Raw genomic sequence first — 26,003 nt, forward strand, 5'->3', positions numbered from 1 at the left:
CCTGAACTAATGGATAGATTTCAATGCAATTTGATACACACATTTAGGGCTGGGCAATATATCGATATTATATTGATATAGGAGGCTAGATACCGTCTTAAATTTTGGTATAATCGCAATATCAGAAAAGTTTGGTTTTAAAGGCTGCATTACAGTAAAGTGATGTAATTTTCTGAACTTACCAGCCTTACTAGCTGTTCTATCATTTGCCTTTACCCACTTAGTCATTATATCACCATTACTGATGATTATTTATTACAATTCTCATTGTGTAAATATTTTGTGAAAGCATGCAGATGCAATATCGAGATCGATGCATTTGGTCAAAAATATCGTGATAATTTATTTTCTCCATCTCGCCCAACTCTACACACATTCATGCCCACCTCACAATGAATTGTAATAACTTTGTTAATCCCTTAGATTTTCATCGAGCTCGACTATCAGGTCAAATTGCATTACCAAAGACATTACTATCAGCATCAGGTGTACTTTGTGTGTAGTGCTAATTAGCAAATGTTAGCATACTAGCATGCTAAACTAAGATGGTGAACATGATGAACATTACGACTGCAATACATTAACATGTTATCATTGTCACTGTGAGGATAGCATTAAGCTCAAAGCACCGCTGTGCCAAAGTACAGACTCACAGTGCAGCTTGCATAGCTGCACACTTAGGTTATTATACAAAATAAGTCTAATTTTAGTAGGCTCAAATGTCAAATGTGGTCGAAACACAAACCACCAGACAAGAACTTTGCCAAAAATCAAATAAAATCTAAAATCGACAAAAATTGGATTTAATAACTAACTAATAGGCAAAGAGTACACATTTAATCAGGCATTCAATACCTTCTGTACTTTCAGACTAGGGCTGCACGATATCGTCCACATCGCGATGTGCAATAGTCACATCACATCGTAAATTTGTGTGTTACTGTTAGGCATGCGCCGGTATGAGATTCGGACGGTATGATAATCTCTGGCAAAAATATCACAGTTTCACAGTATTGCGGAATTGCAATTACAACTTTAAAATGTATTATTTTAAAACGGCTGGGTAAAAAAACATTTTTGTTTCCATTGAACACATTTTATTTTTAAACACACTACACACTGGTAGGGAGAGGGATTTAAACTGCACTAAACTGCACTAAACTGCACTTTCCTTGACAACTCAACATAAAAAACAGTATGATGGAAAATTTTAGTGGTTTGGAATAGAGTCCAGATCGGGCCGAATTTTTCCGTCCGAGCCCAGCTCGCGTCCGACAGAGCCGTGACCGAACCCGGCCCGAGCCCGACAGGCATTAAGAAATTTGTATCCGAGCCCGACAGTTAAAATAAAAAATGTTTCCCCTCATACTAATGACACATGTAGGCTACATTTTTGTGTGGAAATTTTTATTAAGCAACTGAAAGGCATTCAGAAATGTCAACAGATGAGTGCATCAGCGCACATTGGCCAACAAGCACACGTTAATAACCTCTTAAAATGTTCAGTGTGTTAACCCTTCCTGATCGCTTCCTTTCCGACCATGATCAGAAAATCAGGGGAGACTCGTTACCTCCAGGGCCGACGTTATAACATGAATAACCACTAACTTTGCTCCGGTTGCATCTACAACACGTCTGCTTCCTCTATCTCTATCTCTCTTCTGCCCACTCTCTTCTGCCCACTCACACACACACTCTCTCACACACTCACACACACACTCTCTCACTCACACACACTCTCTCACACACACACACACACACACACACACACACACACACACACACACACACACACACACACACACACACACACACACACACACACACACACACACACACACACACACACACACACACACACACACACACACACACACACACACACACACACACACACACACACACACACACACCTCTCTTAAAGGAGCCACAGCACCATTTTACAACAAATGCCTTATCGCGCCGATGTGACCGAGCCCAACCCGAACCAGACCATCATTTCTAAATATCTGTCTGAACCCGGCCCGTCGGGACCCGTCGGACTCGGGTCGGGTATCCATGCCTTAGTTTGGAATCCGTGACTTTTTCAAACCACGGTATACCTTGAAACCGTTAACCTGCTTAATATTACACTAAACTAACAAATAACATTACTAATAATTAGTAAACATAACAGGAAAAATGCACTCACAAGTGAACAAACTCAATATGGACACACAATGTAGCAGGTTTTATTAAATTATCTGAAACATCACACATTTATTACTCTGTTGCCCAATAAAGGAGGCTACAATTCAGCGGCAATCAATACAAGCATTCATGTTTTATTAGAAGTTGTACAGCTACTCTGGAGCTCACAAAAGAAGAAGAAAAGAAAGAAAAGGAAAGCTCCAGAGAGCTACTGATAAAACTATATTTGTTGAGAAGAATCTGTGACAGCAGCTCAGGTCTTTTAATCACTCGTGAGTGTTGCACAGTGTAAGTTTTCTAGCTTGCTGGTATTCTACAGTAGCTTGCATCTTCCCAAATGGTATGAGGTGTCACACAGCATGTGGAGTATGTTCCATTTAGCTTCTGCTCTCCTGCAACTGACAAAACTGCAGTAGTCTTATCGCCTGGAGTAAAATGTCAAGCATGTTATGAATGCTGGTTGTGTCTAAAAATAAAATCTTGTGGGTTTACAATGTGCCCCTATTTCTGGGATCTATTAGTCAGGTTGCACATATTTTAAGCCCCCTTTCACAATTTTTCTGATTATAAACACGTTTTGTTTTTGTTTTCCCAGCGGCTGCCCCGCAAGGAGCAAGTGATGACAGGCTGAACGCAAGGCGTTTGTTCTACTTTTGCACCTGTGTGTGTGTATGTGTGTGTGTGTGTGTGTATTATACTTCATGCTGGAGCATGAGCTTGGTCAGCAAAAGCCCACACGCTACAAATTGAAATCCCCATGAGATTTCCCCACGCTATGTATGCCTGTATACATGTTTGCAAAATTTTGTACAGTGATCAACGCTAGCTTACCTAACATTGATGTGAATATCATTTATATGATATACATGATATCCACAATGCAGACAGCCATATTTGTTCATGCCCAGCAAGGGATATAGACTGCACAAAACACACACATGTATGACAGTTTGTGTGTTGTAGGCGTCCAAACATGCTCATGAAACCACACTCACTCAAACATAAAAACAAATTGTACACTGCTGAAAGACTCCAACCATTCCTAAGGAAAGAACAAAAACCTAAGGTTTTTATGAAATGTTCATAAAACATAGACTGTTACATCAATTGAAACTTCAAATAGATGTGTGCCGTGCACAAAATGATGGGGTGAAATGGAAAAGAAATCAGAGTTGTGGTGATTTTTCAATATTATCATGCTGCTGCACAATTTCATTTTGCAGCACAATGCTGCACATCACGGTTATATCCAACATAATGTTGATGATGAATGCTGAACCTAAATGCATTGGCTGGTTGAAGTGTTTAATTAAGTGTTTTATGTGTTATTCACATTACACTCCCGTTGTTGAACATATTTTTTAGTTTGTGCTAAATAAAGATTATAAACTGAGTGACATTGCGCTAAAATCAGACTTGGTCCTTGGATATCTTTTTTTTAGCATAACACACAACCAGTTTTTAACAGCAACTGAGTTGGCCAGTGTGTGTGAGAGGGGGAGTGTCCGTGAGTGATTTGTTAAGCACCATTCAATTAAAATGTGACTGAACTAAAATAAAACAGCACATTTTGTAGTTTCTGTATTTATTATCAAAGCATTTATCAGTAATTCAGTTAAAATGGGGAAAATGTAAAAACAATTGCGTTGCAGGTCGATATAAGGTATTTTCTGCTTGTGCCCCTTAAATTTTCAGTTAGGGGCTACAGTGCTCCTAGTAAAAAAGTCTTTAATCGTTAAGCTGTTTTTTTTGCCAGCGTGAAAATATTGCACAAATACCACAGAAGTCAGTGGAACTGCCAGATTGGTAAAGGGTCTCTCCATCATATTCCAAAAAACATTTACAGTAATATGACTTTACTATCTCATCATCGCATACTTTCAAGTGCACTCTGTGTACTGTAGCTCACAACATACACACAGTACATACTGCATGTACGCCCTTGTCTGTGGCTCTGCTAGGAGTGCCATGACGTAAGTTGACAGGTCAACATCAGGGACGTCAGCCCTCCTTGTGACTGTAAGCTCCTCATCGCTTGCCCATAGGACTGAGCTGTTCACTGCCATGGACTGAACCATTTATGGCAGCTGTAGGGGGGTTGTTATTAATGAGGTTTGATGCTACAGAGCAAATCTGACTGTATGTGTCCTCATATTCCTAACAAAGCTGCATGGTAAGCGAAACAAGAGAAGAACCGACTTGGTGTGCAAGTCAGGAAAAAACAACATGGCCCTTATTGGGGTTGCAGCCTGTTTTTTTTAACAGTTCAAGAACTTATTTTAATCTTCAAACTTTCAGAGTGGCGCCCCTTGGAGAGTTGGTACCTTAATAGGATTCTCCAGGTGTTAGAACTAGGTTAGAAGCACTGTTTTTCCATAACATTTGCAGAAAATATTAAGTTAAACTTAGACTCAGATGAGGATGTGTAGTGTGCACAAACAACGTTTCATTGTCGGCCCATAGTACCTACCCAAGGCTACAAAAGGGGATGGTTCAAGATCCATGGAGTTAATGGGAATTAAAAGTCTGCTTTCCAAAAGACAGCTTGAAAACACAAAAATTATGAATTCTCTACTGTAGTTACAACAGAGTAAAACTTCAACCGTCTGTTGCTCCAAAACAATTTATTATTCCTGACCAGTACATACAGCACTGTGAATGCTGTTTATCTGGTTTACAGGCAACAGATTTTATTTAACTTGTGCTCGTTTTTTTTTTTTAAAGGAATGAAACAGTTTTAGAAACCCTTACAGTGTGCCATTTAAAAAGAGATGCAGGAGGCAGAATTTGTAAAAATAAAAAATAAACATGTATCGGCAATCACATATTTTTTTTTATACATCTACATCTGCCGTTGTGTGTGTCAGGGTGGCACTGGTGTGTGTGGCTGTTGTGTGTGTGTGTGTCAGTTTGTGACACAGTGACACAGCACAAGGCTTACATGCTGAAGTGGAGACTAATGTCCGCTGTCTGGACGAGAGGGAGTGTGTGTGTGTTGGTGAGTAACGCTATACTGTAGCTGTGAACGTAGCAGCACCGTCGGTGTACAGTTTATGCCAATATCTATGCCATAACAGTAAAGTTCAAATCTGTTATGGGTATCGGCCCAAATTTTCATATCCGTGCATCCATAGTATATAGATTGATCACAATAAAGTATCTTATCTAATTGTTTAGCTGCAGCCCTGAGCCTTTGGCTACGGTGAACTGAACTTTCACACAAGGGACGTGAACGTGCATCTACATTGGCAAAACAACCAATAGGAATGCTCTCTCTCTCTGAAAAAGGCTTTGTGCAGAGCAAAAGATCAATTCAGTCTGTCATTTTAAAGTTACAGCTCTGTAAAATTACAATGAAAGGAAACAGACACACACACACACAGTCACACTATCATTAAATCTTTCCCAGTCCTTCCAGACATGACTGAGGCCCCAGGTCAAAGGGCAGAATGACACAAAGAATTACAGCATGAATGATTCATTAGTCAATCATATCTATTATAATCCATAAAAGCAGCATTTCAATGTTACCCCTGTCAATCCAGTCAGTGATTTCACTCTCAGCACAAATAGGGACACCATGAAGATGTGACAACCTGATCACTTCCAGCAAAGCTCGAGGCTGAATCAAGTAAACACCAGGCAGATTACATGTTAGATTTTGTGTTTACAATATCTATAATACAATATATTTTATGCATTATCCTATCACATATTTTAAGAACAGGCATAGCATCAGACGTTTCAGTAAAAACCCTGTCACCCTTTTCATTTTTGTAGTGTAACATTTCATTATTAGACGTGCTTTCAGACATACACGACATAACTCAAATCATAATTAAGGTTTATTTCTGGATTGGTTTCACTGTATACCTCCTCATATCTTGTGCAAATATTATTATAAATAGGGCTGCACGATTTGGAGAAAAAGTCATGCAATTTACAATTTATACAAAGTTTACTTGCTTGTCAAGGAAAATCAGCCTACATGGGGCGCACGCTATTACTGGGTGAGCTAGATGTAGCCCCAAAATAACAAAGTTAAACGAGCATAAGATATCCATACGCAAAAAATATATACTTACTATACAATACTTTTTTTTTAAATAACTTAATATTTTACAAAATTAAATAAAAATAAAGACATTTTTGCTTTGATCAACAGTACAAATGAAATAAAGAGAATAAAAACGTAAAATACAAATGCTTATTAAAAGAAATAACATTTGACATTTTAGATGGGTGTAATATAATAACTAGTGATTAAGTTACAAAATATACTTTGTATAACCTCTTCTTAAAGTCTGCATGCTCTGAAGCCCTCTACACTTCTGATTCTCACGTGACCACTACCGCCTAAACAGACTGACTGGTCATAGCTTTTGTGTACGTTGTTACGAGGGTCTCAAATGAGAATCCCCTCCTCCGTCTCGTCACTGTGGCAGAGCTGTGAGCATGTTTTTAGGGGAAGCGCATGTGAACTTGAGATGGATTGTAATGTGATTTTAATGACCAATCTCTGAGGATTATAATTTGTTTAATTCACCTTCATTGTTTTGTTTTTGTTAATGAATCTTTAATTATTGCAACCCATTTCATTTTAGGGGTCACCACATGGTAATTATACTTCCCTGTGAAACTTGATTACTTGAAGCCTGACAAGATGGATTTTCATGTGATCCTGCGATTCTCATGTGGTCTCATGATATAGCGAGAATTCAGCTGCCGTGCAAGGCCAGTGGTGTGTCAGGAGATTAAGTTGATCACTATCAAGAAAAATAAAAGCCAATTAAAATAAAAGTTGATAGTTTTAATAATTGCATTTAAAGGCCTTCTCCTCTGAAACTTCCACTTATTGTATGTTGTGAATCTGCATCATGGGTACTCTATTTTACAAATAAAAATAGAAATATCTCGGCAATCATTCTGAGATATTTTCATTCTTATGCATCCCTAAATTTGAAAGTGCATAAACTGGCTTGGTTTAATCTTTAGCAATGGCAAATAAGAAGAGCAATTCACCACAAAACATCCCCACTCAAGTTTGCATTAAAGCCAGAGCTTCCATTATCCAGTGGCTGAGCACTGAGGTGTGTCATAGTGGAAAGATGCCAGACCTTCTGCAGCTGCCACCTCCACGGAAACCATAAACTACAGTAGCCCTGAAAATGAAGCCATATCTCCTCCAGACTAAGCGGGGCTTATGTAACAGAGTGCTCATTAATTACTACAGTACATGACTCAACTTAATTATTGTCCGAATTAGGAGTCCAATTTTAGTTTTAGTTTAGAGCTTATGATCAAGATTGTTTTGTAGTTCTCTGGTAAAGATGAGCCAAAAACATGCCCCAATCAGGCCTTAACAATACAGAAATTTCTAATAATTTGTATACATATTTATCCCTCTCTCCAGTAATACACCGACATGTACCATTGATATACAGTACTTTACAAAGATAGAAACGCAGACACACATCCATCATTCTGTCAGAAACTCTGTAAAGTATCTGATGATAAGGATGTGAACATGTGATATCAATATCCTCCATCCAACATCAATATTATTAATTACATAAGTGTCTCTTGTTACTCTCTGTATCACCCACTCACTTAACCCCCCCACACACACACACTTAACACACTTAACACACACACACACACACACAGGTCACCAGAGGGTCATAATCCCGAGTGTATCCATTTGAGAGGCTGTCATTGTTCTCAGTGGAGCATTAGCTTACAGCTACTTATTAAGACTTGAGACAGCTGGTGAAGATAAGAAGGGTCAAAGCGTCATGACATTCTATCTATCACAACCAGTCATCTCCACTCGCTGTACTGAGGACAGTCTTACAGTAGATTTGTAGTCAAAGGATATCATAACACATTGCAATACAGTAAATTCCGCTTTAACACATCTCTACATTGTTACTTGGATGTCTTTAAAAATCATAACATATTTTATAATCATAAACTGTATCTTGATTAAACACTTGAGCAGGTTCAAGAGTAAAATTAGCCTAATTACTGGGTGGTTACAATGAATGCAGATTGTATGCCAACTTCATGCAGACTTACTAATTGATTAGACGCAACTTGTTTCACCATTATGAACAAAAAGCTCAAACTTATTGAAAGAGTAATGATATCAATCTAGCACATGTATTTCATTTCACAGCGATCTGTGGCATATGAGCTCTTACAGATGCATATTACGCTTTTTTTTGTAAATCCCACAGGTTGGTCACCATGGTAATATCTGTACATGGAGCAATATGAGCCATTGGCACCATATGTCTGGACTGAAATGTTTTGCAAGCACAAAGTGCTCTCACTCTTCTCCAGAAGAGCTTTAGCAGTGCTGTGTTTGTGCTGAGTGTGTGTGTGTGTGTGTGTGTGTGTGTATGTATGTATGTATGTATGTATGTATGTATGTATGTATGTATGTATGTATGTATGTATGTATGTATGTGTGTGTGTGTGTGTGTGTGTGTGTGTGTGTGTGTGTGTGTGTGTGTGTGTGTGTGTGTGTGTGTGTGTGCGCGTGTGTGTGTCTGCTCAAGTCATTGCGCTCAAGTCATTGCATCCATCGTGTTGTAAGGAAGCAATTTAAAAGAGGATATACGATCTCTGTTCTTCTGTCCATCTTTGTGTTCGCTTTATAAATCTAAAACGGTTTACACGTGGCCGGTTTAGCTCAGTTGGTAGAGCGTGTACACATATATAGAGGTTTGCTCCTCAATGCAGCAGCCGCGGGTTTGACTCCGACTTGCGGCCCTTTGCTGCATGTCATTCCCCCTCTTTCTCCCCTTTCATGTCTTAATCTGTCCTGTGAAAATAAAGGCCTAAAAATGCCCCCAAAAATAATAATAAAACAGTTTACACTGCAGACAAGAGAATAGCCACCACTCCTAGTTCCGTTATAGCTTACGCCTTTAATATCAAAATCTTAAATCCTATAATAAACGTTCCTGAAATTCAGTTTATGAGAGCAAAGTTGTAAAGCATAACTTTTCTGAAACTTTTGTCGATTCTATCTAAATGCATGACATAAGGTTGTTCTCAAACTTGCACCACGTAATATGCACATACTTCTACACTACCTGCACCACAATTAGCTATTTGTTGCAGAGAGCAGCATTACTGGCTCTTAAGAGTCTTCAGATATGGACACTTGATAGTGAAGAGTGTTAACAACAAGAGAAAACCGTCATCTCAGTAATAGCATTGCTATGGAAACAGAATGAAGGCGTTATGTGTGCGGGAAAAAAGCAGCAATAAAATAACACCAGGCAAGAATAAAGATGCTAGACAGCAACCAGGCAGCATCTAGAGGAACGAAGGACACGTTTACCAGTTACCTTGGAGAAGAGTATACAGTAAGTAGTGTAATGAAAAAGGACCCCAAAGACACTTTGATCTGCCATAGCATGACTCCAATACAGCTCCAAAGGGGATGTTTTATAGCAACACTTTCTTACTCCCAGTGCGTCAAAAAGTGATGCTTGGTCAGGTGCCTTTGGCGTTTGTTACAGTTGCAACAAGTCTCCTATAGCATCTAGCAATTTAGCATCATATTTAGATGCACTGGGTCGGGACTCTTGGCGTCACTATTTGACGCTCTGGGTCAGGACGTACGTCTAACTTAACGCAGCACAAGAACTATGGAATGCCGTTTTATTCAATATTAATAAATAATAATGTATAATTTATAAATAATTCATTTATTATGTATTTATTAATATATAATTATAATTATTAATTTAATTAATAAATAAGCTTTTGAAATACATCATGAAATAAATAAAGGAGGCAATAAATACATAAATAATTAAATATATTTATATAAACATGAATCAATTAGTTAAATAAATATTACTGTTTTATTTTTAATAATTTCATGGTACTTTTATATCATAAGTCCACTTTTATTTATTTATGTGGACTTTTATTTCCTAATGCCACATTTATTGATTTCCCTCTCTAGTCCAGTTCTTATATGCAAATCAGGGGGCGTGGCTATCTCTCACATTCAGAACAGAGCCGTGCTCTGTACCTAGCCCACAGTCACATTGTGTGTTTGGTACAGAGCCCCGCAAGCTGCGTCATGGTACTCCATCAGTTGAGCGGTAGTTGGTGGTCTAGTTACCCCAGAATAGGTGACTGTGGGCTGGGTATAGAGCACCACGAGCTGCCGGTCGTGTTGCTCCGTCAGGTCAGCGCTAGTTCGTGGTTCAGTTACCCCAGAATAGGTGACTGTGCACTGGGTACAGAGCACAGCTCTGTTCTGAATGTGAGAGATAGCCACGTCCCCTGATTTGCATATAAGAACTGGAAATGAATATAGAGGGAAATCAAATGTGGGATTAGGAAATAAAAGTCCACGTAAATAAATAAATGTGGATTGATGAAATAAAAGTCTCTTGAAATAAATAAACGTGGACTTATGAAATAAAAGTAGGCTACCATGAAATAATTAAAAGTAAAACATTTTAAAACTTTAAAATTTTAACTGATTGATTCATTTTTATATGAATGTTTACATTTACTTAATTATTTATGTATTTATTGCCTCATTTATTTATTTCATGATGTATTTCAAAAGGCATATTTATTCATTCATTCATGTCTTTATGTATTTATTCATTTATTTAATATTGAATAAAACGTCATACCATAAAGAACAGGACAGTTGGGTTTAGGAAAAGATCGTGGGTGGGGTTACAATATGTACGTTCCAGTGACACACGGGACAAGAACGGGACACAAACCTCGGTCTCCTGGGTGAAAGTCCTGTGTTGTTTGACCCATCCAACACCCCAACCAACCTCCTAGGCAGATTTTTTGGTCTTTCATACTACTCAGTATTTTACGAGTTGGGAGTGAGAACGGTTGTTTAGAGAAGTACATGCTAAAGTGTTTATCAAAAGCCAGTCAATTTGTGTTACATCTAGTCTTTTTTACAACAAATGAACAATTAAAGTAACAATGTCAGTATTGTAGAACAAGAAATAAGGAAGATAATAGATTTTTTACCTATTAAAATTTTTTTTTTAAAAAGAAAAAAAGTCCTTTGACAATACTGACAAAAATACTGCAGCACAAGACAGCAGCACTCATGCATAGCAGACATTGAGAAAACCCCAAATCAACCTGCTCTTGATTTGATTTTTTAAATTGTTTTTATGACCTTCATGCCACTTCTCTAACAGACCACACACACACTCTCTGACACACACACATTTCCACTGCCGTTTTGTTTCTGTTGCAGGGAAAAACGGTTTGTGAATGTGCTGTATTGAATGTGCGGAAGGTGCCTGTGTGTGTTTGTGTGTGTGTATAGCAAGAAATGAGTCTGACATTGGAATAATTTGTGCAACATACGCACATAAAGCTCTAGTGCGCAACCTTTTGATATTGATGAACGTCCATTACATTCAAGTCATTGCCAAATGAGTTGCTACCATGCTAATTAAGACCATCAGCTCCACACAACTCTCTCTGTAATTCTCAGTATGGCTATGTTGAGAAGACTGTATCGTCCGGGGGCTTTCCCGCGCAGAAACTCAAGTGAAGATAATTACCTCTTCTGAAGAGTCAATCATGTTTTTTTAATCCTCCGTGTCCTCCTTGCATACTAGCAACTGCGTGGAGGAGGGGTGGGGGCTCGTGCATGATCACAGAAGGCTGTATCATGTGGACGTGCCGACAGTGTTGTTGTCATTACTTAGAATTCCTTATGGGGGAGACAGAAACTACGCACTATAGCTTTAAGATACACAAGTAATCGTGTTCTTGAAATCATTTGAGTTAGAATGGGTTATTATGATTGTAGCATTTTAGCACAGACAGACACCCAATGCACACAAAGCAAAAGGTCAGAGCAATGGTTATGTACTGTACAGCAGCCCTGGCTCAAAGAATACAGACAGAACCTTCAAAAATGGGCTCTAAAGGCTTGAATATCATTTGCACATTGAAGTGACTCATAAGTGGAGTTTATTCTACAATATCCTTAAGTGACAACTAAAGTATGGTTAAGATAAGGCAATAAAGCCAACATTAATTGATGGTCTCCACACCTCACCATAGCCTCTACACATAGTGTCCTGGCAGCAGTTCTACACACGTCTTTTTTACAATGGTGGCTTTTGGATTAAAATCGCAGAGGGATTTTTCATTGCAATACTGCCAGTGGCCACTGGACAAAGATCAGCAGAGGGGCTGAGTGCCGTATGTGGGGGCCTGCTCTACACCCTTAGTTTTTCCACTACATGAGCAGCACACTCCTTCCTGCATTGGCACTAGAGTTTGTCACTGGTCCAAAAATGTTGGACCCAATCCAAAACTGAACCATAGAATGCCTACCATAACCTATTGTGCACAAATAAATTTGAAGGGGAAAGAAAGTCAGAAAAAGCTAAAAAGTAGCAAGCTGTTTAATATGCCCCAGTACTTCATAGTTCACAACTTTAAAATCATATTTTTCTCCTATAATCCAATAATAATCCAGATGTCCTCATTGAAACCACTTGACTATGAGACAAATGACACATGGGGCTGAGACCTGCAGCACGAGAACGAGGCCCTACCTGGACCACATTAGACTGAATATAATTTGATCAAGTCTCAGATACAAGGAACCAAAGGACGCATGTAACTGGCATTCATTGTTGGACATAAATCATGTCCTGCAGTATTGTCCAATATGATATAATCCCTAGGGATAGAGGGCTGCTCAGTCATGTTGCCCTTTCATCTGCTAAATTACATTTGCACAGTGGGGTTACAGTACATAAACCACTGGAAAAAGACTCCTGGTTAGTAGAGCAGGTACATGTACAGTAAATTGCAGCACAGAGGTCTCCTCAAATCTATAGAGCCTGTTAAAGGGCAAAGCTTGTTTGCATTTTAGTGTCTGCAAGAGGAAGAGAGAGAGCTCAAGAGACAAACAAAAAGTGAGAAAGTAGATGGCATGTGCTTCACCTACCAGCTCCAGTTCATCCTGTTGTTGGTTGGATTACATCAAACACCTGGGTCTAGTAATGTGCATCTCCCCCTGCTTTAATGTGATGCTCTAATTAGCCTACACAATGATTACTGGCTCGGTCAGTAAAACTTAACTTTGTTCAATGGTTTTACTTTGCTTTCACATCACGTCCTCCTACATGACCACATTTAACTTTACACAACGCTGTGTGCTGTGCTGTGGGTGTGGGTGGTCTTGGATTTCGTTCATCTATGGATTCATTTTATTCATCTTGAAATGTAAATGGATTGTGATAATGGGAAACAATTTTAAAGCCTCTATTGTAAACCTGTGCAGGTGATTTAAATTATGTTGGCTAATTAGACCATTTCTGTGGGTGTGTATGGAATCAGCTTGATTGACATCTCCCTCACTCTCCCATTACATTTGTTTAACAAATTACGTATATTGGCACCTAATTACCAAGTGCACTATTATCTGACAGTGTCAAATGGATTTACATTGTGACATATGTGTCCATCTGACACTCAAATAAAATGTCAGAATGTAAATAATGCACTTGGTAGTTAGGTGCTAATATATGTAAAAAATGTAACCGGAGAGTGAGTGATTGAGTTAAAAAAAAAAAAAAAAAAAAAATCAAATATGGGCCATTTTACAAAAATTGATGGCTAATTGCAAATTTGGTCCGACTATGTCAGATTTCAGAAGCTCCACAGTCTGACATGACAGCCGGCCGGCCTGTCCACCTTCACAGACCCACTGTGAGCTGGCTGGAGCTCTATCAGGAGACTCACAGACAAGAGGCGTTTAGTTCCCTGATTGTTTGTTTAAATTAACTGGAACCCGTGGTTTTTCAAAGTTACAATGCTCCACAAGAGATTGCGGGCGTAACGTAACAAGCTCACTGACCGGGCTGTCACTCACACTTGTAAATAAATGATAATATGTATATTAGAGCTGTCAGTCTTCCTCTATCATAAGCGCTGATTTAGGTTTTCCTCCGTGGTTGCTCACGCTCTTTAAAAAAAAAAAAAAAAAAAAAAAGTAGGCCTAGTCAAAAAATGTTTGCATTTCATAGGAAGTGGACAGCAGCCGACACAAACACAAACGCCTAACTCGATAATAAAGCCGTAAAGTAGGTCTTACAGCTCCACCAGAGCTCCACTTAGCAAAAACTGAAATGTTTAATTTTAAATGAATGTAGCCTACTGGCAGTCTGGCACATGAGGGTGCTCAGTATTTTCCGTGGGTGCTGCAGCTCTGGAGCACCCACGGTATCGACGCCTAGAATACCATTCGAATTTCATTTGTTATTTTTTTTTTAACAAAAAAAGTTTATAAGAAAAAAATAATAATTATGTAAAGAGATATAGTCTAATAAAAAGTGCTTCCACCCCCCCGATGTTTTACTGTAAACATCACCAACTGCCAATTTAGGGGAAATCGCCCAACCCTATCTTACATCCTGCCAAACCATTTGGTTATTCTGATAAGTGCTTGACTGTGTCTGCATTCATCATTAAAGTGAGACAATGTTATAGGTCTGTGCCTAAAAAAAACACACACATTGGGAAGTCACACTAAGATTGAAGTCCAACCTTGAAAAGCAAGACCTAAGAATTCTGATGTTCAACTCCTCTCCATGTTTTGACATCCATCATATAATTCCAAGAATTCAAAAATTTTGCAAAAGCTTTAAAAAAATATATATATATAGAACAGGTTAATCTAGCAAGAAATGGAAAGCGAGAAACGGCTGTGTGTGTATTGATTTATGTGCATGTGTGAGCACTAGTGTGCAATGATGTACACATAAGAGATTTCCCATCACTCGTGTGTGCTGACAGGACATTTCTCACATCATTACTATATCATCTGTGCAACACACAACTCATTCAGCTAGATTTATTGACTGTGTCTGTGTGAAACAGTTGAGATTGTTTTCATCAGTATTTTATCCTGCAGTGGAGATTAAATCATTCTATATGGCCTCATGTTACAATGAAACAGAGACGATGCAGCAAGTAAACTAGCACTAAAAACATTACACATTTTCAACTATATAACTGTACTGTAAGGTTACGGGTTACGTTTAGACATTGCTGTGTGTTATGGATAGAGGTTGGGCAAGGCCAACCTTATAGCACATTTTATACATGAGAGTTAAAAAAAATAAATAAAAAGATAAGAAAGAAAGAGCCATTCACAACGGTCACAACAAGAACACAGGAGAGCGTAAACACCAACTATCAGGGTGCAAAATGAACTGCTTTGTCCATCAGCCAAATGGTTAGTGAATGTTTAAATTTTACTAGTCACATTACCCTTTTGGCTGGTGAGTGAAGCAAATCTACCAGCCACTTGTATATTTTACCAGCATTTGGCTGGTGGATGGTGCTAATGTTGTACCCTGCTAACTATCCAGTAGTCTATATCCACGACGTTCCATTTCCAGGATTGCTCCGGTGGCGCAGGAAATTCCGCCGAATGCATGTCTTTTCACCAATGTCCGTTTTCTTGGAATTTTAAACTCCGGTGGATTTATGTGGACTATGGTTAACTGCTCCTCAGATTGCTGCATGGTAAATTGAGACCGCTAGCTAGACTACCTGTTTTCTGTTGCATAATTAAAACAACTTTGGAACGTAGCCTACACCTTCCACCAAAATAAGTTCCTTTCCGAGGCTCTTTTGCAGCGGCAACGTGGCTCCGTGCGGAGCCTAGCACCGCCCATGACGATTGTGATTGGTTTAAAGAAATGCCAATAAAACAGAGCACGTTTTCCTCCCATCCCAGAATGCTGCAGGGACTAGCCAGACCTGGCAAAGCGAGGCTAACTGTTCAGTGATACTCGTCATTGAAAGGCTACATAAAAAGAAATGTTTTGATGCTGCTTTTAAAAGAGGTGAAACACATCTCAATTCCTCAGGAAGGCTATTCCAGCAACTAAGAGTATAACAACTAAAGGCAACTTTCCTGTATTTTGAATTGACCCACAGAACAGCAAAAATGCCAGTGCTAGATGACCTGAGAGGTCTGGGTTTTGGCTTTAAAGCATGTCAAACACATATCGTGGAGCAAGGCAATTCGCAAGCAACAGAACCCATCAATTTTAGCGCATGTGGAAGCCAGTTTGCGTAGGTGATGTAGTGGGCTTTCTTTTGTTAGCCCATGTTCAGACTCTAAGGAACTGCAATCACCCCAGTGAAGTATTCAGAACTTTTTTATGTGAAAGTTGTAATTGTGTAAAATACTCTCTTACAAGCGAAAGTCCTGAATTAAAAAAAAAAAAAGTAAAAGTACATGTATTAGCATTAAAATATACTTATACCAAAATAAAAAATGCAGAAAAGGGCTGTTAAAAATAATCGTTTTTCCAATTAAAATCTTTGTTTGAGTCACTGATATCAATTAATAAAATCCCCCAAAATCGATCTTTTAATATATTAATTTTGAATGTTAAAAATCTTTATATCCAAGCAAAATTGGTATTGTAACTGAAATTTGCCTAACCTAATTGACATTGAATCTGGACCTTGTGAATCAGAATCAAATCAGAAAATGATTGGCGATACCCAGCCAGCCCTAATGCAGAATAATGAGTATCATATTATTGGATATAATTACACTTAGCTTTAAAATGTGTCTTAGGCGATCGGACCACAAGTGGACATCGCTAAATACAAGCGTAAACAACCAAAAAGACGCATTGTGCTCTAATCACTCAAACCACTTGGCGAGGTGGTCTGGGACGCATTTGACCACATATCTTTTTAGTGTATACGCTAATGCATCGCCAACAAGGACGTAACAGGAAAATACATCATCAATGCAGGACGGGGTGGTTGTTTTGGTGACAGCGCACTAACGCTCTGTAACTTTCCCATTTTACAACGAGTTGGACAAAGTGTTGCGTGACCGTCACTCTGCCCTATAGAAGGACATGTGTTGGATTCAGCTGACAACGATATATCGAGCTGTACCGACAAAACCACTAACGTGACTAGCAAGAGTGTGGACGAGGAAGTGACTTAGGCAGTAAGGACATCTCAATACAAGTGGTCAGCTGGAGACTGTTGTTTTGAAAACAATGTACTTGCTATATCTAATCAAATAACTACACCTAATCAGCATTGGTCTGGCTCACACCTACTCAAGTTTCTAAAAGAATTGATTATGTCATGGCTGCTATTTAGCATACTGTAGGAGACTCATTGTCTCCACAGGAAAGGTTACTGTTGTCTCTTTTTGGGGAGCCACCCCCTGCTAGGAATGTGTATTCATATAGTTGGATTGATTGGGAACGTACACCTTTCTTTTGAGACACATCTGACCAATAGGGGAAGATTAGATTTCATTTGAGGAACCACCCAGATGTAGGGGAATAAATGTGTGATCCGGGGAATGTCTCAGGACTTCAATCTGTGACCCCGCAAGGGAAGCAGTTGGAGTCCGCTGTTTACAGTGTATTTGTTTGTCATGTCACATGACTGTTTTTATGTGACTCCGCAAGGAGAGCATGAGATCAGTCCGCTGTCAGCTGCATTGTAACAATTGTCTTTTGACTGTCGTTTTCATGTTGTTTTATTAAACCTTTTGGTTAACTTTCAATTCCCCCAGCCTCTCCTCCTTCCTCCAGAAATCACAATTACCAAAACGCATTTTAAAACCAAGTGTAAACAGGACCATTAATATGTAAAGGTGGAGCTAATTTTAACTACTAGGTAGCTTGCGTTTGTGCGTGCGTGCGCTGGGTCCACACTACCCCTTTTAGTTGTTATTATGATGGCAATCTCTCATATCCCACTCTTTGTCCCCTGATCTCTCATCGTTTCTCCACTAGGCTTTGGAGACCACAATATATTACCCTTTCTTACACCGCACTCAAGAACACACATCCAGAGTCTCTCTCATACACATCACAAAAACTGGCAAAGACTCAAGCTCCATTTTTTTTCTATTACAATCTGTGAGAACACACACACACACACACACACACACACACACACACACACACACACACACACACACACACACAAAGTGCTGATCCGAGGTAGCATAAACTTTGCCTGCGTCAGTATATCACCTTAATGCTGTAAAGCAGAGATATATGTTGACACTAAAAACTGAGTGTCCATTCTAACCATGACTGTGCAAAAACGTTGATGGAGGGATACCACTAATGATATGACCAAGGGAGTGAGAAGACACAAAGAAACATTGAATGTTAGAGAGGAAGTTAGGAAGGGAGAAGGAAAATTAAATAAATATACATGATGAAAAGAGTTAAAATAGCAGTAAAATAAAAAGCTAAGAGAAAATTGCTTTTAGTGGAAGAGAGGGAAAATGAAAGGAGCTGGGTTGGAAATGATATTGCTCCCTCTCGAGCCGTGGTGTCAAAGGTCTTTTGCAATCCACAGTAGGTGACACTCTTACTGATTCCACCACTGCATGATGAGCACTGCAGCACATCTTAAAGCAATACAGTATTTCACTTTGGTCACGCATTTTCTCTTCTCTTGGCAATAAATACAGGATCTCTGGGAACTCACGAGCAATTGACTTTAAGCTGCCCCTGATTCACTGCCATCAGCGGTGCACAGGTTTTTTTTTTTTTTTAACTGGAATCAATAAATGCAATGAGGAAATAGTGCCCTGCAAATATCAAACTGTGCACACATAAATACAGTTTGGTGCTATGGCATTTGTGTGGAAGTGTAACTTTAGCTTTGTCAAAATAACACAAAAGGGAGTGGTGCTAAATCTACTGTTGACAAGTGTTATTTCTCTCTCGCACACACAACGGAGCACACAAGTATTCCCATGCTTTCATGTCCACTGTCACAGTGACAGTAGGTCCACAGCTCCCCCTAGTGATGAATCCGCCAACCAGCACTATAAAACAAATGAGAGGACATCTCGCTGGCTTTCTCTTCTGATGTCTCTCTGTGTCTCCCAAGACTCTCATTTTGTATCTCCTCTCTGTAACTAACCCAATGCACCACACAACTGTTAAACATGTTTTAAAAGTGTCTCCATTTTGCCTCTCGGGGTTCTTCACACACCCACGCTATTACTCTTTATGAGCAACTGCATCATCATTACAAATTAGGCATTTAACTGCTGCGGTTATCTTGATGGAAGATCTATTAGTGGGTGAGTGGAAAATAGTTCAGTCTCATATCCCATCCTGGTTACAAACGTAGCCTACCTATTATTGAGTCCCCTGCAGGGATTTCAAATTGAGTTACATGAATGTGTGCTCAGACCACTACCATTATGAGTTGTGGTATTTTGGCAGTGGTCTGATTTGGCAAAGGCTAAAGTGAACCTTGAACATCAGTTAATATATTTAAAGTAAAGGATGAACGTGTTAAAGTTAAAGCTGGCTCGACTCCTTTCATTTTATATAAAGCAGTGTGGGAGAGTAAGATGAAGCTCCACTGGGATGTTATCCTCAGGCGACCTCAGTGAGACCCAAGGAGAGCGCTGCCTCTTAAATAACAACATATCAGCTCTCATCAATAATGGACAAATACCAAGAGAGGGGATGAGCGACGCAGCGATACTTAAAGACCAGAGCGGAGAGAAACAAAGTCTGACAGATGGATCATCTATGTCTTAGTAGAAGATGTGTTGTCCTTATTAGAAGATGTATTGTCATTATTATTACAGCCTGTCTCCAGTAAATGAAAAGTTTACATGGTTAAAAAAGCAAAAGCAATAAAGCAAAAAAAAGGGAAAATATGAATCAACAGGCTAAAGCGCATACTTCAGCACCTCCTGACAATGTCATTTCATTTTTTTTTTACATGCCAATGCCCAAATCTCTCAAATTTTTCTCAGATATAATAAAGCAGAAATGTTTTTATTTTTATTTTATAAATAGTCAACTGAGCATGATATGTCTGGCCCTCTCCTAAATGAGCATTTCAATAGAACAAAATGATGCCCTATTGATTCACTCAGTTGGCTAGTGCTGACACAAGTGAAACACCAGAGGTCTATGAGTGCATGCGTGTGTACGTTTGTCTGTGGTTTCAGAGACTTATAGGCCTAGTTATAACTTATAGTAGAGTTATAGCATTGCGTGTGAGAGTCCTGCTGATTTCCTCAGCTGTAGAGTTGCTTTATTAATGAGAGTCATGTTAAGAACATGCATTAGCTTACTCAATAGCCAACATAATAGACATTATGTGTAAGAGAACAGGCGGTGCATAAGATGATCGATCAGTAAGAATGATTAAACATTAATTACCTTAAAGCATTTCTGTCTGAGCAGACAATTCCTTCTCCTCCTGCTCTCAAATGAGCATATTGATCTCGAATACTACTTTAATCAATATTTAACTCAGTTTCAGTAATTTGCAGGACTAAATTATATTATAGTGTCAGAATTTATTTTAGACTCTAAATTCAAGCTCAACAAGGTAAAATATAATTAAACCTTTAACAATGTTGCCACATCTGTAATGATTTATTATATTTAAGTATTAAGTAATTAATATTGGATTCATCTTAAATTTCAAAACATTGGTCATGTGATATAAAACTCAGTTCATGGAAGTTTATTAGGTATAACTAGCTAAAACTAAAGCAGTCTGATACAGTCCTGCAATAAATCGTCCCTTCATGAAGGTTATAATGTTCAGTTTTTGTTGAAACTGTTCTCTCGAGGTGTTGATTCAACTGTAGGATCATTTTGGAGGTTGTAGTTTGTGGTGTTGTTGAACTGCGTGCCACATATTAATGAAGGCAGGCTAATTGCTTTTACTGATTAGTACAGTATATGTCATTTGGGCAATATCATACCGGATTGCACAGCTTAGGCTATACACAGACAGTAAGTACAGTTAGTAGCAATCACAAATTTCACTTATTTGAATAAGTGACTTGACTACTTTAAATGCAAACTGGGGACAATCTAAACTTATTAAAACCCCCATCAGGGTCTGTCTACACCTCACAATAACCAGGTAGGCCTACAGTAGAGTCGCTTACATTTAACCAAAACATCCTAAATTACATCAGCAACTTGTACTACACAGCAACATTTAACCAGTGATAAAGCCATAGAGCAAGCAAAGAGAGAGACACAGATAGAACACGGTGAGTCAATAAGACAGAGAGATGATAATAGAGGATCTGACTCACGCTATTTGAAGAAGACGCCATTCTCCTCGTCTTTGTGGAGCCAAAGTAGTCTGTCCATGTCGTATAATTCTCCACTGCAGTTGCTACTGGGACGATTTTTTTTGTTGTCTCAGGACTCTCCATGCTTCAATGCTACTAGCTAGCAAGCCTTACAAAACTAAAGTAGCCTAGCTGATGATACCAATATTAGAAAACTAGCTAACTCTTTCCCTGGTTGTTTAACTTGAATAACGTTACTAACTTTCTGTTATTTGAGTCGTGTCCTGCACCGCCTGACAGTGTACAGTGACGAGTTAATATGCTTGTGTTCTTTAATGCTAATTGGAGGATGTGAAGTTCACCTGGCTTCACCTGTATGCACACGTTGACGTCTCGTGCCGTCCGGGCTGCAATATTATTTTTCACCACCCGGACAACATGTGTCAGCCGTTAGGATCCAGATGGTTGCTGTTTCACCGATTTGAAGAAACTCAATGAAAACTGGAGGAGATGCCGGATATGTGACCACGAGATACAGGAAATTGTTGAAAGCAAAGGAACTCTTTACAATCCTTTGGAGTGTGTTGCTTTAACAGTGTGTAACTTAATTGAACATGCTGTAAAATAATTAGAAAATGTGCTCTCTTTCTCTCTGTCCAAACAACACAGTCTAGTTTGAATTTGCCTGAATCTGGTTGAAGCTATGTAATAAATCAAACACACACACACACACACACACACACACACACTTGATTTGCCAATTGAAAGTGCAGTGTAAGGAATTTCCAACCAAATAGATGTCATATAACGACGAAAAGATACTGTAATTTTTAGTATGTATACTATTGGATGCATGGCTCCACATACACAACACACATACACTTCTGTGACCGTCTGACCAATTAAGTATTTAGTGAGGATACCAGCTCCTATGTTAAATATTCACTTGTTTTCCAAGATGAATAAAGGATGAGCAATTGACGCATTTATATGCCTGTGTGTGTGTGTGTGTGTGTGTGTGTGTGTGTGTGTGAGTGAATCACTGGTTGAGCACACAATTTCACTCACTGTTTCTCAAGTGTCGATTGGTTACAGCTTCATTAGGCTCTGCTTAAATACACAGACTGACTACACACACACACACACACACACTTATATATAGAGAGATTTACACACACAGATATATCAATCATTTTTAAATCAGAACCATGGTGTTGTGGCGGAGATTTCAGGGCATAGAACAGCTGTCAATCACCTTTACATATGGACGAATGGTAACCTCCTCAGTCCCATCTTCCTGTACTTGAGCATGAACACCACTTGCTTCCTTTAGGTAGTATTACAAATATAATATTATCTGATTTCTTCTTTTCATTTTTAATAGTCCTCTTCTATTTGTATTTTAGCTTTTTTTCATTTCTCTTTACCGCTCCATCTCCAATACTTCACTCTTGTTTCTGTCTGTTAATAAATAAAGTTGCATGCCTGGACAGCTTCTCCTTACATAGGCAGACACCAGAGTCTAAACACCTTGGACACATGGGCTCTAGTCCAGAGAGGACCGACTTGTGATTGGCTATAGTCAGTAAACATTCACTGTTGCTTTCTCTTAATTGGGGTTCAAACAAAGCACTGTTATATTTGTTCTGATTTTCTCTTCCTGCTTCATAGTAATGTGGAGCTCGGAAACAGTCCCACAGAGCCAAGTTTTACTAACTTTTTACTACTCATTACTTAAATCAGATGGTGAGTATAGCAAACAACTGTAACACCTGAACAACGTGGTGTAACACCATTAATATTTATCATTTCATTTGAATTACAGTGTGAATGCAAAATAAAATGTACCACTAGAGCAAATAACAATCATATGCATGTTGGCAAAAGGGCTCCAAAGGGTGTCAGAGAATGTTTGGTGGTACTCCCTCATAGCATTCCTCGATAATAGTTAAAACCTGTGAAACTATAGAGGAATAATTTTACAATGCATCCTCACCCATTTTATTTATATATATGTATGTATATATATATATATATATATATATATATATATATATACACACACACACACACTTTTTTTAAGGATTGAATGATGTAAAAACTGAAATATAAGAAGATAGCAAAGAACAGAGGCAAGAAGAAAAAGTGAGTGACAGATGAGTAGAGAAACAACTGTGGGGACACTGTAACTCTGTCACCTTCACACCATGCTCTATCAGCGGGCAGAGCTTATTTAATCAGATGGTCTGTGAAACATCCAGACTGTCTGCACTCACACACACACACACACACACACACACACACACACACACACACACACACACACACACACACACACACACACACTAGTATGCTCAGCACATGGCATATGCTTCATAATGTGATCTTCTGCCCCCTGGAGGTTTAAATGCCCCTTCAGTGTCACTCCTTTACCCAGCATTCCCTGCTCTGTATCCAATAATATCATGGGCTTTTGATTAATCTATTTTCCCGCTAGGCTGATTGAATTGATGATGATAATTCGGTCTGTGTGATCAAAAATCAGCAGAGTGCATTTGCCATTTAGGTTAAAAGGGGATGTACTAGATTTATTCTTTTTTAATAATATGTTTTTTTACAGGAAAGGCTGTTTGAACACAATAGTTATTTTTCAGCTTAATATTCATTTAGTTACCCAAATGAAAACATGGAAACTGCTTGTGTGAACTTAAGCAGCTACCTGCTTAAATGAAATGCCAAAAACCTCAATTATTTCACCAAAGCATCACAAAAGCTCACAAAAAGCGCAGAAACTGAACCAGACCAAGTATTGCTGCATCACAATGGCATAATGCAACATTTTACAAATAATAACAATAAAAACTTGATAACAAAAAATAAACTGTGAAATAAAATGATGTAACTTATCCTAATTAATTTCCTACAAACTGTGAGTTCATTTCTGGCAATATTAGAGTGTTTCAACCAAGGCAAGTAGAATACTTCCTCACATTGAAGTGATTCAAAAATGGCAGATGGTGGAAGCATTGACCGACAGGTGCACTGGCTGGCTGTCAAAGTCAGTTTCTAAAGATCTTTTTTAAATCCAGTGTTTCTGGAACAAAGTTGCTGATCTCTGCTTTCTTATCACAGTTCACTAACATAGTGTCACATAGTGACAGTATCTGACCCTGATTGGATAATTAGCGTTAATGTTTGCCACATTTCCCCCGAGGAAATGTTGAATGCATATGTTCTGAATTGAACACAGTAAGACGTCATTATAGCCTACAGTACATGGTGAAGATGCACATTAACGATGAAGTAGTCAAGCACACAGAAGAAACAGACACACAAAGACACACACAGATGCTCCTTCACAACTGAAAATACACACCTACACCCCAAACACAGACACAGACACACACACACACACACACACTCATGAATAACAAACTGGAGGGCATGTGAGGGCACTCTGTGAAGCTGAGGCTCATATAAGCTTGTATGTTTGTCTCTTCTTTCTCTTTCCATCTGTGCTATTTGTATAATTTTGAATGAATCAAATGCAAACATTTGAAAAAATGTAAACCATGAGTGTGTGTGATGTGCATGCGCTCCTACACGTCTGTCTTTGCAAAGTACTAAATTGAATCAAAACAGTAAGAAAAAGTGAGGACATCTGGTGGAGCTGTCACAGAAACCTATGAAGGTGCACCATAAGTAGACATTTCTTTATTTTAAGGGGTCATTAGCCAAATAGGTTGAGTCAGGAAATTATTCCTCAGACTTTGGCATGTCACGACTCACCTCTCTCTACAGAGCCAGAAGGAAAATTTGTTGGAAGGGCACTGAGGGCACTTCACCGATTTGCATCTCTTCCTCTGGGGTGTTAATATGTTAATAAAAGCATTTCATTTTAATATGTTGTAGGTGAAGGTTTTTGTTTGGGTAAATTCATGGCTGGATTTAGTTGTTTTATAGTTAAAGGATTTACATTTCTGTGTGGAAGAAGTGCCCAGCACAGGTCTTGACCACCGATACACAGTGACCTGGAAAAGGAATCGGGCAGCCAGCTGTTTTATTAGGTTACCATGGCAATGAACACAAAAACTCAAACACACACACCAAAACACACAGGCCCATGTACACATACTGTATATACCAAGGTCCCAAGGTGAAATGCTAACAGCACATGGCTCATATGGCCTGTATCCCCAACTCCCCCTTTCTCTCTCTCCATTGGTGGACACAGAGGGGTGATGGAAAAGTCACACTCCATGCTGTCATTTCCTCTGTACCAACACAAGTTTAGGTCATGTTATAATTACACTGATTGTAATATAGTCAAATATGTTTGCAGAATATAGCCACAGAATCAGTGATGAGAGTGCCTGGGGGAATGAACAGGCTGTTCAAATGACCAAAATACAGTTCATGGAAATGTTAAGCCAGCAGTCTCTCCAAATATAAAACACACACAGACACCTCATTTCTAATCAACACTGTGGAGCCTTATTTGGATATTGTGTGATTGGCATTACTTATGCTGAAATAAAAAATGAAATCACTTTTACAGGTGTATTTATTCATTCATTTTATCAATCTGGAGTTTGTATTTATGATATTATTCATGTGGTGCTGTTAGATGTTTAATAATGCTTATAGAGGACAGCACCAAATGTGTGGGTTTGAAGCAGGGGGTATC

The 26,003-nt window shown here is 38.8% G+C and overlaps 1 protein-coding gene across 2 annotated transcripts in view; it reads right to left on the bottom strand.

Annotated features, from left to right (window-relative positions):
* Window positions 1-26,003, bottom strand: part of kcnab1a (potassium voltage-gated channel subfamily A regulatory beta subunit 1a) — a 113,559-nt gene that overhangs the window by 76,678 nt on the left and 10,878 nt on the right. The window contains exon 1 of one of the 2 annotated variants that reach the window (XM_028572101.1): window positions 21,338-21,413. The exons of the other annotated variant lie outside the window; for it this stretch is intronic. The gene's annotated coding sequence lies outside the window, so the exon portion shown is untranslated. Of the gene's footprint in view, window positions 1-21,337; window positions 21,414-26,003 lie in introns of those variants that run through there. 2 annotated transcript variants of the gene reach the window in all.

This window comes from Perca flavescens, chromosome 3, assembly GCF_004354835.1.
Source record: "Perca flavescens isolate YP-PL-M2 chromosome 3, PFLA_1.0, whole genome shotgun sequence".
NCBI classification, from domain to species: domain Eukaryota; kingdom Metazoa; phylum Chordata; class Actinopteri; order Perciformes; family Percidae; genus Perca; species Perca flavescens.